Genomic DNA, 17359 nt, shown 5'->3' with positions numbered 1-17359 from the left:
GCCTGTATTGCTATAAATTTCCCTCTGAGCACTGCTTTCGCAGCATCCCATAGATTTTGAGAGGTTGTGTCTTCATTATCATTTGTTTCAAGATAGTTTTTAATTTCCTTCTTGATTTCCTCATTGACCCATTGGTTTTTTAGTAGCATGTTGTTTAGTCTCCATGTAGTAGGTATTTTCTCTTTGCTTTTCCCATGGTTGATTTCTAATTTCATGGCATTGTGGTCAGAGAAGATACTTGAGGTAATTTCTATGCTCCTAAATTTATTGAGATTCGCTTTGTGTCCCAATATGTGGTCGATTCTTGAGAATGTTCCATGAGCATTTGAGAAGAATGTGTATTCTGCTTTTTTTGGATGTAGTGTCCTGAAGATATCAATTAAGTCTAACTTTTCTATTGTTTCCTTTAGGATCTCCGTTGCTTTATTGGTTTTCTGTCTAGAGGATCTGTCCATTGATGTGAGGGGGGTATTTAGGTCTCCTACTATGATTGTATCCTCATCAATATTTCCCATTATGTCTGTTAATATTTGTTGTATGTATCTGAGTGCTCCTGTATTTGGGGCATATATGTTGATGATAGTAACATCCTCTCCTTGGATGGATCCCTTAATCATTAAATAGTGTCCTTCTTTGTCTTTCTTTATGTTTTTTGTTTTAAAGTCTATTTTGTCTGATATGAGTGTTGCAACTCCAGCTTTTCTGTCATGTCTATTGGTGTGAAATATTTTTCCCCACCCTTTCACTTTCAATCTATATGTATCCTTTGTCCTAAGGTGAGTTTCTTGTAGTCAGCATATTGAAGGTTTTTGCCTTTTTATCCACTCAGCCACTCTGTGTCTTTCGATTGGGGCATTCTTTCCATTGACATTTAAGGTGATAATTGATAGATGATTATTTATTGCCATCTTGAACCTCGTGTTCCAGTTGATTCTATGGTTCTCCATTCTTTCTTTTTTTTTTTGGTTGGATGGTCTCCTGTTATTATCTGCTTGAGTGTTTTTTTTTTTTCATTTTTTGCGAATGCAATATTTGGTTTTGGCTTGTGGTTGCCCTGTTTTTTAAGTATGTTAACCTCTTCCTATAATTGTGTGTTTTAGCCTGATGGTCCTGTAGGTTCAAATGCTTCATTACTATATTAAAATTAAGAAGAGAAACAAACAAACAAGCAGAAAGGGTCTATTTATTTCCTGACATCTTTTGCCCACATTTTATGATTTTGATGACTTTTTTTTCTTTTTAATTTTATTTTGTCTGAAACATGTTCATGATTAAATCTGTATGCTGGCTTATTTGAGTGACTGCTCTCTGATTATGGTTTCCTCAGTTTGATGCTGGTGTCTCATTGTCTGACTGACTGCACTTAGCATGATAACTTCTAGGTCCATCCATGTTGCTAAAAATGCCGGTATTTCGTTCCTTTTAATGGCTGAGTAATATTCCACTGTGTATATGTACCACATCTTCTTGATCCACCCCTCTGTTGATGGACATTTAGGTTGCTTCCATGTCTTGGCTGTTGCATATAGTGCTCCAGTGAACACTGGAGTACATGTGTCTTTTTGAGTCATGGTTTCCTCTGGATAGACGCCCAGGAGTGGGGATGCTGGATCAAATGGCAAGTCTATTTTTAGATTTCTGAAGACTCTCCATATTGTTTTCCATAGTGGTTGCACCAATTTACATTCCTACCAACAGTGTACTAGGGTTCCTTTTTCTCCACACCCTCTCCAGCACCTCTTGTTTGTAGGCTTTTTAATGATGGCCATTCTGGCTAGTGTAAGGTGGTATCTCATAGTGGTCTTGATGTGCATTTCTCTAATAATGAGTGATGTTGAACATCTTTTCATGTGTTTTTTAGCCATCCGTATGTCTTTGGAGAATTGTCTGTTTAGATCTTCTGCCCATTTTTTAATGGGGTTGTTTGGTTTTTTGGGATTTGAGCTGTAGGAGGTATTTATAAATTTTGGAGATTACTTCCTTGTCAGTTTATTCATTTGCAAAGATTTTCTCCCATCCTGTGGGTTGTCTTTTCATTTTGTTGAGGGTTTTCTTTGCTGTGCAAACTTTTAATTAAGTCCCATTTGTTTATTTTTGTTTTTGCTGTCATTACTCTAAGAGGTGGATCTGAGAAGATGTTGCTGCTGTTTATGTCAGAGAGTGTTTGGCCTGTGTTTTCCTCTAAGTTTTATAGTGTCTGGTCTTATATCTAGGTCTAATCCATTTGGAGTTTATTTTTGTATATGGTGTTAGGAAGTGTTCTAATTTCATTCTTTTCCATGTGGCTGTCCAGTTTCCCCAGCACCACTTACTGAACAACCTGTCCTTTCTCCATTGTATATCCTTGCCTCCTTTGTCATAGATGAGTTGGCTGTAGGTATATGGGTTTAACTCTGGGCTTTCTATCCTGTTCCACTGATCTGTATTTCTGTCTTTGTGCCAGTACCATATGGTTTTGATGACTGTAGCTTTGTAGTATAGTCTGAAGTCCAGGAGCCTGATTCCTCCAGCTCCATTTTTCTTTTTCAGGATGTCTTTGGCTATTCTGGGTCTTTTATACTTCCAAACAAACTTTAAAATATTTTGTTCGAGGTCTGTGAAAAATGTCCTTGGCAATTTGATGGGGATTGCATTGAATCTGTAGATTGCCTTCAGTAGTATAGTCATTTTGATAATACTGACTCTTCCAATCCAAGAGCATGGTATGTCTTTCCCTCTATTTGTGTCATCTTTGATTTCTTTCATCAGTGTCTTATAGTTTTCAGAGTACAGGTCTTTTGTTTCTTTAGGTAGGTTTACTCCTAGGTATTTTATTCTTTTGGATGTGATGATAAACAGGATTGCTTCCCTAATTTCTCTTTCTGATCTTTCATTGTTAGTATATAGAAATGCAATTGATTTCTGTGTATTAATTTTGCATCCTGCAACTTTGCCAAATTCACTGATGAGCTTTAACAGTTTTCTGGTAGAGTCTTTAGGATTCTCTAGGTATAGTATCATGTCATCTGCAAATAGCGATAGTTTTACTTCTTCCTTTCCAATTTGGATTCCTTTTATTTCTCTTACTTCTCTGATTGTCATGGCTAGGACTTCCAAAACTATGTTGAAGAGTAGTGGACATCCTTGTCTTGTTCCTGATCTCAGTGGGAATTCTTTCAGCTTTTCACCATTGAGAATAATGTTAGCTGTGGGTTTGTCATATATGGCCTTTATTATGTTGAGGTAGGTTCCCTCTATGCCCACTTTCTGAAGGATTTTTATCAGAAATGGGTGTTGGATTTTGTAAAAGGCTTTTTCTGCATCTATTTAGAGGATCATAGGTTTTTTTCTTCAGTTTGTTAATGTAAGCATGGGACATCTTTCCATTTATTTGTATCTTCAATTTCTTTCACTACTCTTTTCTAGTTTTCAGTATAGAGATCCTTCACCTCCTTGTTTAAATTTATTCTTGTGTATTTTTATGTAATTATAAATGGGATTGTTTCTATTTATACTTCTGATAAGACACTGTAGAAAAATAATTGCTTTTTGTATGTTGGTTTGGTATCCTACAAACTAACCATTCTAACAAATTTTGGGGGAGGGGGTCTTTAGGGTTTTCCAATATAATATGCCACTGAAAATGGAGACAATTTTAGTTCTTCTTTTCCTTCTTGGCTTCCCCCCGCTTTTTTTTTTTTTTCTTGCCTGATTGTTTTGGCTAGGACATGGAGCACTATGTTAATTAAAAGTGATAACAATAGCCATTGTTGTGTTGTTCTGATCATAGAACAAAAGCTTTTAGCTTTCCCCCATAATACCACTATAATGAGTACTATGTTAGCTATGGGCTTGTTATATGGCTTTTATTCCTCCCATACCCAATTGGTTTAGAGTTTTCACCATGAACACTGTTAAATTTTGTCAAAAACTTCTAATGCACCCATTAAGATGATTATGTAATTTTATCTTATTTTTTTTTTTTTTTTGTCGTTTTGCCTTTTCTAGGGCTGCTCCTGTGGCATATGGAGATTCCCAGGCTAGGGGTCTAATTGCAGCTGTAGCTGCCAGCCTACACTAGAGCCACAGCAATGCTGGATCCCAGCCATGTCTGCAACCTACACCATAGCTCACAGCAACACTGGATCCTTAACCCACTGAGCAAGGCCAGGGATCAAACCCACAACCTCATGGTTCCTAGTTGGATTCATTAACCACTGAGTCACGATGGGAACTCCGATTATATAATTTTAATCCTCCATTTTGTAAATGTGTATTACATTTATACATCTGTGGATACTGAAGATCCCTGCATGTTCAGAATAAATCTCACTTCATCATTATGATCCATTTCATGTCCTGTTGAATTTGATTTGCTATTTCAGGGGTTTGTACCTATTTCATCAGGAATATTGGCTTGTAGTTTTTTCTTTCTTTGCAGTATCCTTGCCTTGTATTTTATCGGAGTAATGCAATCTGCATAAAGTGTTTGCAAGTGTTACTCCCCGTCTCCTACTTTTTTGGAAGAATTTGAGAACTTGTGTTAATTCTTTAAATGTTTTATATAATTCACCAGTCAATCTTTCTTGTAATGGACTTTTGGGAGAGGCTTTTTCATGACTAATTTAATTGTCTTGTAATTGAATCATGAAGAAGAAGAATCACAACAGTTTTTGGAGGTGTTATATGTTTAAGAAATTACCCATTTCTTATTGACTGTCTAATCATTCATAGTCTCTTATAGCCTTTGTATGATATCAGTTGTAATGTTTTCTATTTCATCTAATTTTTATTTATTGGAGTCCTTTCTATTTCCTGCTAAGTCTAGTTAAAGTTGTTTTTTGTACACTATCTAAAACAGTTCTTAGTTTTATATATATGAAATTAATTTTTCTTTAATCCTTATTTTCTTCCTTCTACTAATTTAGTGTCTTTTTTCTCATTCCTTGACTTATAACATTAGTTTGAGATCATTTTGTATTCTGCAGTCATTTTTGATGTAAATGTGCCTCTTAAAACTGCTTTACTGCATCCTATAAGTTTTAGTATGTTGTATGATTTCTCTTTTAAAAATTTCTTGGAGTTCCCGTCGTGGCGCAGTGGTTAACGAATCCGACTAGGAACCATGAGGTTGCGGGTTCGGTCCCTGCCCTTGCTCAGTGGGTTAACAATCCGGCGTTGCCGTGAGCTGTGGTGTAGGTTGCAGACGCGGCTCGGATCCAGCGTTGCTGTGGCTCTGGTGTAGGCCGGTGGCTACAGCTCCGATTGGACCCCTAGCCTGGGAACCTCCATATGCCGCGGGAGTGGCCCAAGAAATAGCAAAAAGACAAAAAAAAAAAAAATTTCTTGACCTACTGTTGTTTAGTAGTAAGTTGCTTTATTTCCACATATTGGTGAAGTTTCCAGCTTTCTTCTTGCAACTGACTTCTACTTGCAACCAGTGTATTGGGAAAGAGGTTTGATGTTTTTTTTTGTTTTGTTTGTTTGTTTGTTTTTTGTCTTTTTGCCTTTTCTTGGGCCGCTCCCATGGCATATGGAGGTTCCCAGGCTAGGGGTCTAATTTGAGCTGTAGCCACCGGCCTACGCCAGAGCCACAGCAACGCAGGATCCGAGCTGCATCTGCAACCTACACCACAGCTCATGGCAATGCTGGATCCTTAACCCACTGAGCAAGGGCAGGGATCAAACCGGCAACCTCATGGTTCCTAGTCGGATTCGTTAACCACTGCGCCATGACGGGAACTCCTAATGTGGTTTTAATCATCTTTATTATAACTTGCTTTGTGGCCTAACATATGATATGTCCTAGAGAATTCTCTATGTGCACTTGAGAAAAGTGTGTATGTTCCTGCTGTGGGATAAAGTGCTCTGTTAGTGACTGTTAAACTTCACATTAGATCAGATGGAGTTAAGTCCACTGTCTCTTTACTACTTTTAAGTCTGGATTATCTATCTATTGTTGAAAAATAGGGTATTGCAGTTCCTACTATTGCAGTGCTATCTGTATGTTTCAGTTGCATTAATAACTGATTTATATATTTTGGTATTTTTATTATGGGTGCATAAACATTTATAAAGGTTATAACCTTTTTGGGTTATTCTACTTATCTTCAATAACTATAGCTACCCTGATTTCTTTTGGTTTCCACTTGCTTAAAATATCTTGGTCCAGTCATTCACTTTCAGTCTGTGTGTGCCCTTAAAGCTGGAGCATGTCTCTCGTAGGCAACATATAGTTTGGCATTGTATTTATATCCATTCAGTTACTTTGTCTTTTGATTGTAGAATGTAGTCCATTTACATTTCAAATAATTGATAAGTATGGATGTATAACGATATTTTTTTTGTCTTTTTGTATTTTCTAGGGCCACACCTGTGGCATATGGAGGTTCTCAGGCTTGGGGTCTAATCGGAGCTATAGCTGCCGGCCTATGCCACAGCCACAGCAACACAGCATCCAAGCTGCGTCTGCAACCTACACCACAGCTCATGGCAACTCTGGATCCTTAACCCACTGATCGAGGCCAGGGATCAAACTCACATTCTCATGGTTCCTAGTCAGATTCGTTAACTACTGAACCATGATGGGAACTCCATAACTGACAATGTTCTTTTTCTCTTTATGAATTGATGTACTAATATGCTCAGATTCATTTCTCTATATATTTTGTGTGTCTAATATTGTTTTGTGCTTTGTGCTTAATATTAAGCTAAAATAAAACATAACAGTCAATTTTAAGCTGATAAAACTTTACTCTGCACACTAAAACTACATCTTTATTCTCTCTGGGTGTCGTAGTTCCCAGGCTGGGGGTCAAATCAAAGCTGCAGCTGCCAGCCTACATTACAGCCAGAGCAATGCCATATCCAAGCTGCTTCTGAGGCCTACACTGTAGCTTGTGGCAATGCTGGATCCTTAACCCACTGAGCAAGGCCAGAGATCAAATAGTTGAGTTCTTAACCTGCTGAGCCACAATGAGAACTCATTTTCCTCCCATATTTTGTTTTTGATGTCACAATTTAAATATTTTTATCTTGTGTATCCATTAAAATTTATTTTAGCTATAGGTATTTTTAAAATCTTTATACTAGAGTTATGTGATGTTCTTTCACCATTACAACATCAGAGTATTCTGAATTTAAACATACATTTACGGAGTTCCTGTCGTGGCTCAGTGGTTAACAAATCTGACTAGGAACCATGAGGTTGCGGGTTCAATCCCTGGCCTTGCTCAGTGGGTTAAGGATCCGGCATTGCAGTGAGCTGTGGTATGGGTCACAGATGCGGCTCGGATCCTGTGTTGCTGTGGCTCTGGCATAGGCTGGTGGCTCTAGCTCCGATTAGACTCCTAGCCTGGGGAACCTCCATATGCTGAGGGTGCGGCCCTAGAAAAGGCAAAAAGACAAAAAACCCCCCCCAAACCATATAATTTTCAGGCAAGATTTATATTCTCATATATGTTCTTGTTTCTAACTGCATTCTCTTATTTCAGCCTAAAATACTCCCTTTAACAAGGGAGTATTTTAATAAGGCTAATCTGTTAATAAACTCCTTCAGATTTTGCTTGTCTCAAAAACTTTGTATTTTCTTCAGTTTTGAAGAATTTCCTTGGTTAGCAGGTTTTTTGTTAAATTTTAGCACTTGAATATGTAATACTTTTCTCTGGCATGCAAAGTTTTTGCTAAAACATCTATTGTCTTGAGTTTCCTTTGAATGTACAAAATTGTTTTTCTCTTGCTGCTTTTAAGATTCTCTCTTTAACTTTTGACATTTTAATTAAAATGTTTCTTAGTGTACCTGGGTGTCATTGGATTTATCCTATTCGGAACTCTGAGGACTTCATGGATTCTTTCCCCAGGTTAGTGAATTTTTCATCCATTACATCTTGGCAAGTGACTTCTGTCCTCTGCTTTCTCACTTTTATTCATTTCTTTTTTTTGATAAAAGCCCACCTCATGTTTAGTGGCTTTTTTTAAATGGATGTCATAGTTGATGGTATGCCAAAAACCTGTCAGTATCACAAAGAAGAGGATACAGTCAGCACCTAGATGAAGACTGATTAGGAATTTAACCTTAAGGCAAGAGTTGGAGAAATTGGGAAAGGAAATTTTTGGTCTCTTCTCTCTAAATTAGACTTGTTTATATAGCCATGGGGGTGTGTTCCTGCACCTGTTGCTAACTTTTTTGCTACAGTTCTGTGGGACTATGAATGCAAAGCTTGATAACTAGGAGCCTATCCCATCTGGTCAACTGGGAGTTCCCATCATGGCGCAAAGGCAACAAATCCAACTAGGAACAATGAGGTTGTAGGTATGATCCCTGGCCTTGCTCAGTGGGTTAAGGATCCAGCATTGCCATGAGCTGTGGTGTAGATTGAAGACTCAGCTCAGATCCTACATTGCTGTTGCTGTGGCACAGACCAGCAGCTGTAACTCCGACTGGACCCCTAGCCTGGGAATCTTCAAATACCATGAGTGCTGCCCTAAAAAGCAAAAACAAAACAAACCAAATACCAAAACAAAAACGAAAAGCCCACTGGTCAACTGAACATGTAATGGATCACTCCAGGGAGATATTGGTGACTTGTGGTACCTAGAAGGAGCCTACAATATCAGCAAAAAACCAAACCAAAACTCAAAATGTCCCTCTAGGTTCATCGTAGTCCTCTTGTATTATAATCTAGAATCATCCCTACCTTTCTTCTCCAGTTTCTTGATGGTCCAACCAACAATGCTCTTACTTTCAATGGAATTATCATTGAAATCCCAAGTCCAGATAAATCTGGGAAAATAAGTCTCTCAAGTTCAAAGTTACACAAAGACATTTGTAATATTTCTACATTATTTCAGGACTAATATTATTGAACTCTACACTGGAATAATTTTTTAAAATAGGATGAATAGCAATTGTAATTTCATTCTCTACTGCTTCTAATTATTATAGGTACAGAAGCTCTACTCAGCTCTTTCTGTAACAGGACTGGCAACTACTTCTGCTTAAGATCCTACGATAAATAAGCACAGCAATGACTAAAAATAATGAAAATAAATGGGAGATTTGTTTAGTTCTTCTAGTACCTACACAGAATATCCTTACATACACAGTTCATGAGAATAAGGTTTATGACAGTTGAGAAATAAGCATTTATCAAGGCAGAGGTGCCCACCAGCAACCAAGCAGTATAGGTTGTATTAGTATGTATCCAACATCTATAGGACACAGCACATGAAACTGGTGAGGCTAATGGACTTTAAGGTATTTATTTTAAGCTATGAAATATGCTGGCATCCTTAATTTTTTCTATTTGAATCCCTCAAGTAACATTTCTTGAAACATACCAAACCCAAGTAAGGGAAAAACAATTGTATTTGATCAATGGTTTCTCAGTTACTTTATTTGTAGGGGGAGAAAAAAGGATGATTCAGTTAGCTGCATCACAGTCATAAAATTTTACTAAAATAACTGTACACATCATATAAATTTTTGATTTCTGTACAGCAGCTTGAATAGAAGACTACTCTCTGATTTACAGCCTTAGGATCATAACAATTGCACCTTATTACTGCTTGGAAGAAATGGACAACCATTATTTCTATTAAGATCAATTTGAGATTAGTGTGGAATGTCACACTTCTAGTCTCTCTCAACAACCTTAGCCCATTTCTTAGGACTATGACTTCTTCCTGTGTAGCCATGGCATCCCAGAAAAAGAGCTTTTTACTCAGATACACCCTGATAGATTCTCTGAGTGAAGTTTTAAAAATACTCACTTGAGCACTTAAATTCATAATCAAATATTAACAGACATAAATGGAAAAATGGACAGTACCACAATAATGGGGAGTTTTACCATTCCACTTACTTCAGTGGTCAAATCACCCAGACAAAAATATCAAGAGAACTTTGCCAGCAGAATGCACATTCTTTAAATGCACATATTACATGCTGGGCTACAAAACAAGTAAATTTAAGAAATTAGAAATTCTATCAAGCATCTTTTCTCCACCAAAATGCCATGAGAATAGAAATCAATTATAAGAAAAGGCTGCAAAAAAACCCAAACATGTTGAGGCTAAATAATATACTAATAAACAACCATTGGATCACTGAAAAGGTCAAGAAATTTAAAACTATTTGGAGACAGAGGAAAATGAAATCATGATAATCCAAAATCTATGGAACACAACAAAAGAGGGAAGTGTGTATATATTACAAGTCTACCTCAAGAAATACAAAAAAAATTGAACCTAGCCTTATACCTAAAGTAACTAGGAAAGCAAGAATGAACAAAACCTAAAGTTAGTAGAAGAAAATAAATCATAAAGACCAGATCAGAAATAGAGACTAAGTCAACAACAGAAAAGATCGGTAAAACAAAGATCTGGTTCTTTGTAAAGACAAAACTGAGGAGTTCCCATTGTGGCACAGTGGTTAACGAATCCAACTAGGAACCATGAGCTTGCAGGTTCGATCCCTGACCTTGCTCAGTGGGTGGAGGATCTGGCATTGCCATGAGCTGTGGTGTAGGTTGCAGACACGGCTCGGATCCTGCATTGCTGTGGCTCTGGCCTAGGCCAGCGGCTACAGCTCCAATTCGACCCCTAGCCTGGGAACCTCTGTATGCTGCAGAAGCAGCCCTAGAAAAGGTGAAAAGACAAAAAAAAAAAAAAAAAAAAAAAAAAAAACTGATAAACCTTTAGCTAGACTCATCAAGAAAAAGACCCAATTTTTTTTTTTTTTTTGTCCTTTTAGGGCCGCACCCATGGCATATGGAGGTTCCCAGGCTAGGGGTCCAATTGGAGCTACAGCTGCCAGCTTACACCACAGCCACAGCAATGCAGGATCCAAGCTGTGTCTGTGACCTACACCACAGCTCATGGCAATGCTGGATCCTTAACCCACTGATCGAGGCCAGGGATCAAACCGCAACCTCATGGTCCCTAGTCAGATTCGTTTCTGCCTTGCCACGACGGGAACTCCCAAGAAAAATACTCAATTTTTTAAAAATTGGAGAAGAGTAAGTTCCAAATAAGACAACGAAAATAGGAAAGATTTTAGGAAATAACTATGAACATTAAGTATAGACTCTCTCAAGACTGAGTCAGGAAAATATGAACAAACCAATTACCATGAATGAAATTTAAGCAGTAATAGCAGCAGCAACAACAACAACAACAAAAAACCAACAAACAAAAGTCCAGGGCCAAACAGCTTCACAGGTGAATTCTACCACACATTTAGAAGAGTTTAAACTTAGCCTTCTCAAACTAATCCAAAAGAAAAAAAATGCTTCTAAAATCATTCCACAAGGCCACTATCACCTTGATACCAGAACAAGACAAAGATATGACAAAAAAGTAAATTACAGGCCAGTGTAACTTACCAGTGATGAACACAGATGCAAATATGCTCAACCAAATTTTGGCAAACAAAATTTTAAAAATACAATAAAAATCATACACCATGATCAAGTGATTTATCAAGTAAAATCAATTTATATGATATACCATATTAATGACTTGAATAAAAATCTTATAACCATCTCAACAGATGCATAAAAAAACTTAGGAACCTCAACTCCATTTTTGATAAAAATTCTCAAAAAAGTTGGAGTTCCCTTTGTGGCTCAGTGGAAATGGGTATAGAGGCAACATACATCAACTTAATAAGGGCCATATATGATAAGCCCACAGCCAACATCATACTCAGTGAAAAGCTGAAAGCATTTTCTGTAAGTTCAGAAACAAGAGAAGGATGCCCATGCTTGCTGTTTTTATCAGCATAGTATTGGAAGTCCTAGCCACAGCAATTAGACAAGAAATAAATCCAAATTTGAACAAAATCCTAAAACTGTCACTGTGTTGCAGACAGCATGACACTATACAAAGAAAATCTTCAAGATACCCCCAAAATACTACCAGAACTCATAAATGAGTTTGCTAAAAGTTGCAGGATACAAAATTAACGTACAAAAGTCTACTATTATTCTACACACTAAACTATCAGGAAGAAAAAAAAATTTCATTTATGTTAACATCAAGAATAACAAAATACTGGAGTTCCTGTCATGGCTCAGTGGAAATGAATCTGACTAGCAACCATGAGGAAGCAGGTTCGATCCCTGGCCTCGCTCAGTGGGTAAAGATCTGGCACTGCCCTGAGCTGTTGTGTAGGTGACAGACACGCCTTGGATCCTGCATTGCTGTGGCTGTGGTGGAGGCCAGCAGCTACAGCTCCGATTTGACCCCTGGCCTGGGAGCCTCCATGTGCTGCTGGTCCGGCCCTAGAAAGGCAAAAACAAAACAAAACACCTGGTAATAAATCTGAGGTAAAAAATCTGTACTTGGAAAATTGTAATAGAATAATAAACTGAAGACAAACAGATGAAGGATATACTGTATTCACAGGTTGAAAGAATTAGTATTACAATGTCCATATTATCCAACGTAATCTACAGATTCAATATAATCCCTATAAAAATATTTATGACGTGCTTCACAGAACTAGAACAAATAGTTCCCAGATTTATATCAACACAAAAAAGACCCCAAATAGCCAAAAGAATTTTGAAAAGAAAAAGTTGGAGGCATAATGCTTTCTAATATCAAATTATACCACTAAGCTACAGTCATCAAAAACAGTACGGTACTGGCACAAAAACTGACAAATAGATCAATGAAACAGAATCAAAATCCCAGAAAGGAACCCACACTTTTTTTTTTTTTTTGTCTTTTTAGGGCCACACGCATAGCATATGGAAGTTCGTAGGCTAGGGGTTGAATTGGAACTGCAGCTGCTAGCCTATGTCACAGCCACAGCAATGCCAGATCCGAGCCACATCTGCAACCTATACCACAGCATGCTGCAAAGCCAGATCCTTAACCCACTGAATGAGGCCAGTGGGTTTGAACCTGCATCTGCATGGAAACTAGTTGGGTTTTTTTTTTTTTTTTTTTTTTTGTCTTTGTCTTTTTGCCATTTCTTGGGCCGCTCCTGCAGCAGCATATGGAGGTTCCCAGACTAGGGGTCGAATAGCAGCTATAGCTGCTGGATTACGCCAAAGCCCCAGCAGCGCAGGATCCGAGCCGCGTCTGCGACCTACACCACAGCTCACGGCAACGCCGGATCCTTAACCCACTGAGCAAGGGCAGGGATTGAACCCGCAACCTCATGGTTCCTAGTCGGATTCGTTAACCACTGCGCCACCACGGGAACTCCTAGTTGGGTTCTTAACCCACATTTATATGGGCAATTAATCTATGATAAAGCAAGAATATAAAATGGGAAAAATATAACCTTGTCAATAAATAGAGTTGAGAAAACTAGACAGTTACACACGAAAGAATCAGACTGGACTGTTTCCCTCAGCATGCACAAAAATAAAATATAAAATCAAAATGAATTAAAGACTTACATGTAAGAGCTGAAACTACAAAACTTCGAGAAGAAAACAGTACTCTTTGCCACCAGTCTTAGAAATATTTTTTGGATGTGTCTCTTCTAACAAGGGAAACAACAAAAATAAACAAATGGAACTACATCAAAGCTTTTGAACAACAAAGGATGTGATCAACAAAACCAAAATGCCAACTACTGAAAGGGGGAATACATTTGCAAACTATATATGTGATAAAAGGATTAATCCAAAATATACAAATAACTCATAAACATTAAAGAGAAAAAAGCACCCAGTTTAAAAAAATGGGCAGAGGATCTGGATAGACAATTTTATAAATACGTAGAAATGATCAACAAGCACATAAAAAGATGCTCAACATCACTAATCATCAGGGAAATGCAAATCAAAATCACAATGAGATATCTCACTGTCACAATATTCAATTAACAAAAATACAACAAATGTTTACAATAATGAGAAAATGTAAACACTGCATTGTTTGTGGGAAGTAAACTGGTACAGCCACTATGGAAAAAAGTATGGCTATTTCTCAAAAATAGATCTACAATATGTTTCAGCAATTCTAATTCTGGTTGTTTATCTGAAAAGAAGTAAAAATACTAATTATAAAACATATATGCACCCCTACATTCACTGCAGCATTATTTACAATAGCCAAGATATAGATGCAACCCCAATGCACATCAATCAATTAATGGATAAAGAAGTGGTGCGTACGTACACACACACACACACACACACACACACACACGATGGGGTATTACTCAGCCGTAGAAAAGAATGAAATCTTGCCATTTGAGACAACACGAATAGACCTAGAGGGTACTAATTCCAATAAGTCAAAATGAGAAAGACAAATACTATGTGATTTCAATTTTTTGTGTAATCTAAAAACAAGACACATGAACATATAACAAAACAGAAATAGATTTGTAAATACAGAGGGAAAAAAAATAGGTGGTTGCCAGAGGGGAGTGAGAGAAGAAAGGAAATAGGTGAGGGAGATCAGGAGGTACCAACTTCCAGATGCAAAATAAATCAGTCTTGGGTATGAGATGTACAACTTGGGAAATACAATAAATAACTATAGTATCTTCATATGGTGACATATCATAAAACTTTTATGTTGATCATTTTGAAATCTACAGAAATATCAAATCACTGTGTTGGGCAACTGGAACTACTGGTGTTGTAGGTCAATTATAGCTCACAAACTCAGAGGAAAATACATTTGTGGTTACCAGAGGCAGGGTGTGGGTGGAGAGGGAAGAGGATGAAGGCAGCCAAAAGTTCCAAACTTCCCAGTTATAAGATAAACAAGTGCTGGGGATTTAATATACAACATGATAAATATAGTTAACACTGATTTATGTTATATGTGAAAGTTGTTAAGAGAGTAAGAGCTACCACAGATTTTTTTGCTATTTAATTTTGTATCTGTATATGATGATGAATGTTCACTAAACTGACTGGGATAAACATCCATGATGTAAAGTCAAATTGTTACAATGTACAACCACGAAGTTATACAGTGCTGAATGTTGATTATCTCTCTATAAATCTTAAAGAAAAAAATGAATAATACCTTAATAAACCTAACAGGATAAAAACCTCACCCCCAAATTAAGTCACTCCTACACCAGGACTCTAATATTTTGGTGGTTAGGAAATATAGTAATATAACTAATCAGCCTATAAACTTAGGAAAGGCATGTGATCAACTTGACAGATGCAAACAAAGTAGACTGGTAGAATATTACAGGTAATAACTATAAAAATAAAAAATAATGGAGTTCCCATCATGGCACAGTGGTTAAATCTGACTAGGAACCATGAAGTTGCAGGTTCGATCCCTGGCCTTGCTCAGTGGGTTAAGGATCCGGTGTTGCCATGAGCTGTGGTGTAGTTTGCAGACGCGGCTTGTATCTGGTGTTGCTGTGGCTCTGGTGTAGGCTAGCAGCTGTAGCTCCGATTAGACCCCTAGCCTGGGAACTTCCATATGCCATGAGTGCAGCCCTGAAAAGACAAAAGACAAAAAAAGAAAAAAAGTAAGACAATATAGTGGACTGTAACATAAGCATTTAGGACATAGTTCACATAGACACATTCCAAGCAGTTACAAATATATTGAAAGAGAGGCTGTGTTTTAAAAGCATAAAAGAATAATAAATCTAACACATGTGAAAAGCCTATACTAATAAAATCATCTGAACTCCTTATATAGATAACACACATTTGAAGAAAAGGAAAATCAAACTATTTCCTTAAGTATAATAAATATTATATATATAGAAAAATATACCAATATGAATTATGTATGCATATGTATATTTGCATATATGTATGCGTATACACACAAGTTTTTCTGGGGATAGAAAATGTATGTAAAGTAAAAATGTAAAAATATAAAGTATACCTAAAATAATTATTTTGTGAAATTAAAGATTATTAACTACATTTTACATACAAGATATTTTATGTAAGTTTCATGGAAACTACAAAGAAAAAAATTATTGTGGTTACACAAAAGATAAAGAATTCATACCACATTTAAAAAATACAAAGAAATTACTACAATAACAGTAACAAACAGAAAACAATGGAAAGGTAACTATAAGTCTAATTCTCCAATTAAATGACAAAGTGGTTGAATTAATTTTTACAAAAACCTAAAATATGCTGTCTACAAAAGATCCGCTTTAGCTTTTTTTGCTTTTGTCTTTTAGGGCTGCACCCATGACCTATGGAGGTTCCCAGGCTTGGGGTCCAATCAGAACTGTAGCCACCGGCCTATACCAGAGCCACAGCAGCGCAGAATCTAAGCTGCATCTGCGACTTACACCACAGCTCACGGCAACGCCGGATCCTTAACCCGCTGAGCGAGGCCAGGGATTGAACCCCCATACTCATGGATGTTAGTCAGGTTTGCTAACCACTGAGCCACGAAGGGAACTCCTCGCTTTAACTTTAAGGACTTACATAGGTTAAAGTGAGAGGAGGTAAAAAGATATCCATGCAAATGGCAACCAAAAGAAAGCAGGAGTAAGTATACTTATATCAGATAATACACATTTTCAATCAAAATCAGTCACAAGAGACAATGTTACCATAGCAATAAAGGGAAAATTATCAAGAGACTATTACAAGTATAAATATATATGCACCCAACACTGGAGTATGTAAATATTTAAAGTAAATATTAGCAAAACTACATGCAGAAAAAGCAATGCAATAATAGTAAGGTACTTCAATAGGCTATTTATAAACATGGATAGATCATCTGGACAGAAAATTAATGAGAAAACACTGACCTACATAACACTTTAGAAAATAAACCTAACAGATATATGCAGAACATTCCATCCAAGGACACCAGAACACAGCCTTTTCAAGGGCACATAAAATGTTCCCCAGGATATGTCATCCCTGGCCAAAGAGCTTTAAAATCACGTCTTACAGCTTTCTGAACACAATGATATAGAACTTGAAAAATTTAAAAATACATGGGAATTAAACAGCACAATCTTGAATAACCAATGGATCAAAGTAGGAATCAAAAGAGAAATCAGTATCTTGAGAAAAATAAAATACAAAAAATACCATAATTTGGAGAATATATCAAAAGCTGTTTTTATGGATTTACATTTAAAAAATGAAAGTTTTCAAAAAACAACCTAACTGTACACATCAAGGGAGTAGAGGGAAAACAAGAATTAAGCACAATAAAATTAGAAGAAAGGAAAGAGCAAAGTTTAGAGGATAGAATGATGAAAAGAGATGGGGGGGGTTCCCTTTATGGCTCAGTGGTTAATGAACCCGACTAGGATCCTCGAGGATGTGGGTTCAATCCCTGGTCTCGCTCCGTCGGTTAAGGACAGGCATTGCCACCAGCTGTGGTGTAGGTTGCAGGTGTGGCTCAGATCTGGTGTTGCTGGGGCTGTAGTAGGTTGGCAGCTTTA

General features: G+C 37.1%; 1 protein-coding gene and 2 long non-coding RNA genes across 4 annotated transcripts in view; 1 reads left to right on the top strand and 2 right to left on the bottom strand.

Moving 5' to 3' along the window:
• LOC110255679 (uncharacterized) overlaps positions 1 to 9010 on the top strand; it is a 46983-nt gene extending 37973 nt beyond the window's left edge. Inside the window, exons 2-3 of the long non-coding RNA XR_002336323.2 lie at positions 7773 to 7838; positions 8924 to 9010. This is a non-coding gene — a long non-coding RNA (uncharacterized LOC110255679). The remainder of the gene's footprint in view (positions 1 to 7772; positions 7839 to 8923) is intronic.
• Positions 1 to 17359, bottom strand: part of MOB3B (MOB kinase activator 3B) — a 333368-nt gene that overhangs the window by 17892 nt on the left and 298117 nt on the right. The gene's annotated exons all lie outside the window — the stretch shown is intronic.
• The window catches only part of LOC146399471 (uncharacterized), a 69642-nt gene that overhangs the window by 14378 nt on the left and 37905 nt on the right, over positions 1 to 17359 (bottom strand). The window lies entirely within an intron of this gene.

The sequence above is a fragment of the Sus scrofa genome, chromosome 10 (assembly GCF_054392235.1).
Source record: "Sus scrofa isolate SSC_HxYL_T2T_F1_AM1 chromosome 10, Sscrofa_HxYL_maternal_Yorkshire_Landrace_v2.0, whole genome shotgun sequence".
Lineage (NCBI taxonomy): Eukaryota > Metazoa > Chordata > Mammalia > Artiodactyla > Suidae > Sus > Sus scrofa.
Note: the sequence above shows the minus strand (reverse complement) of the source record. Positions and strands in the feature narration are given on the sequence as shown.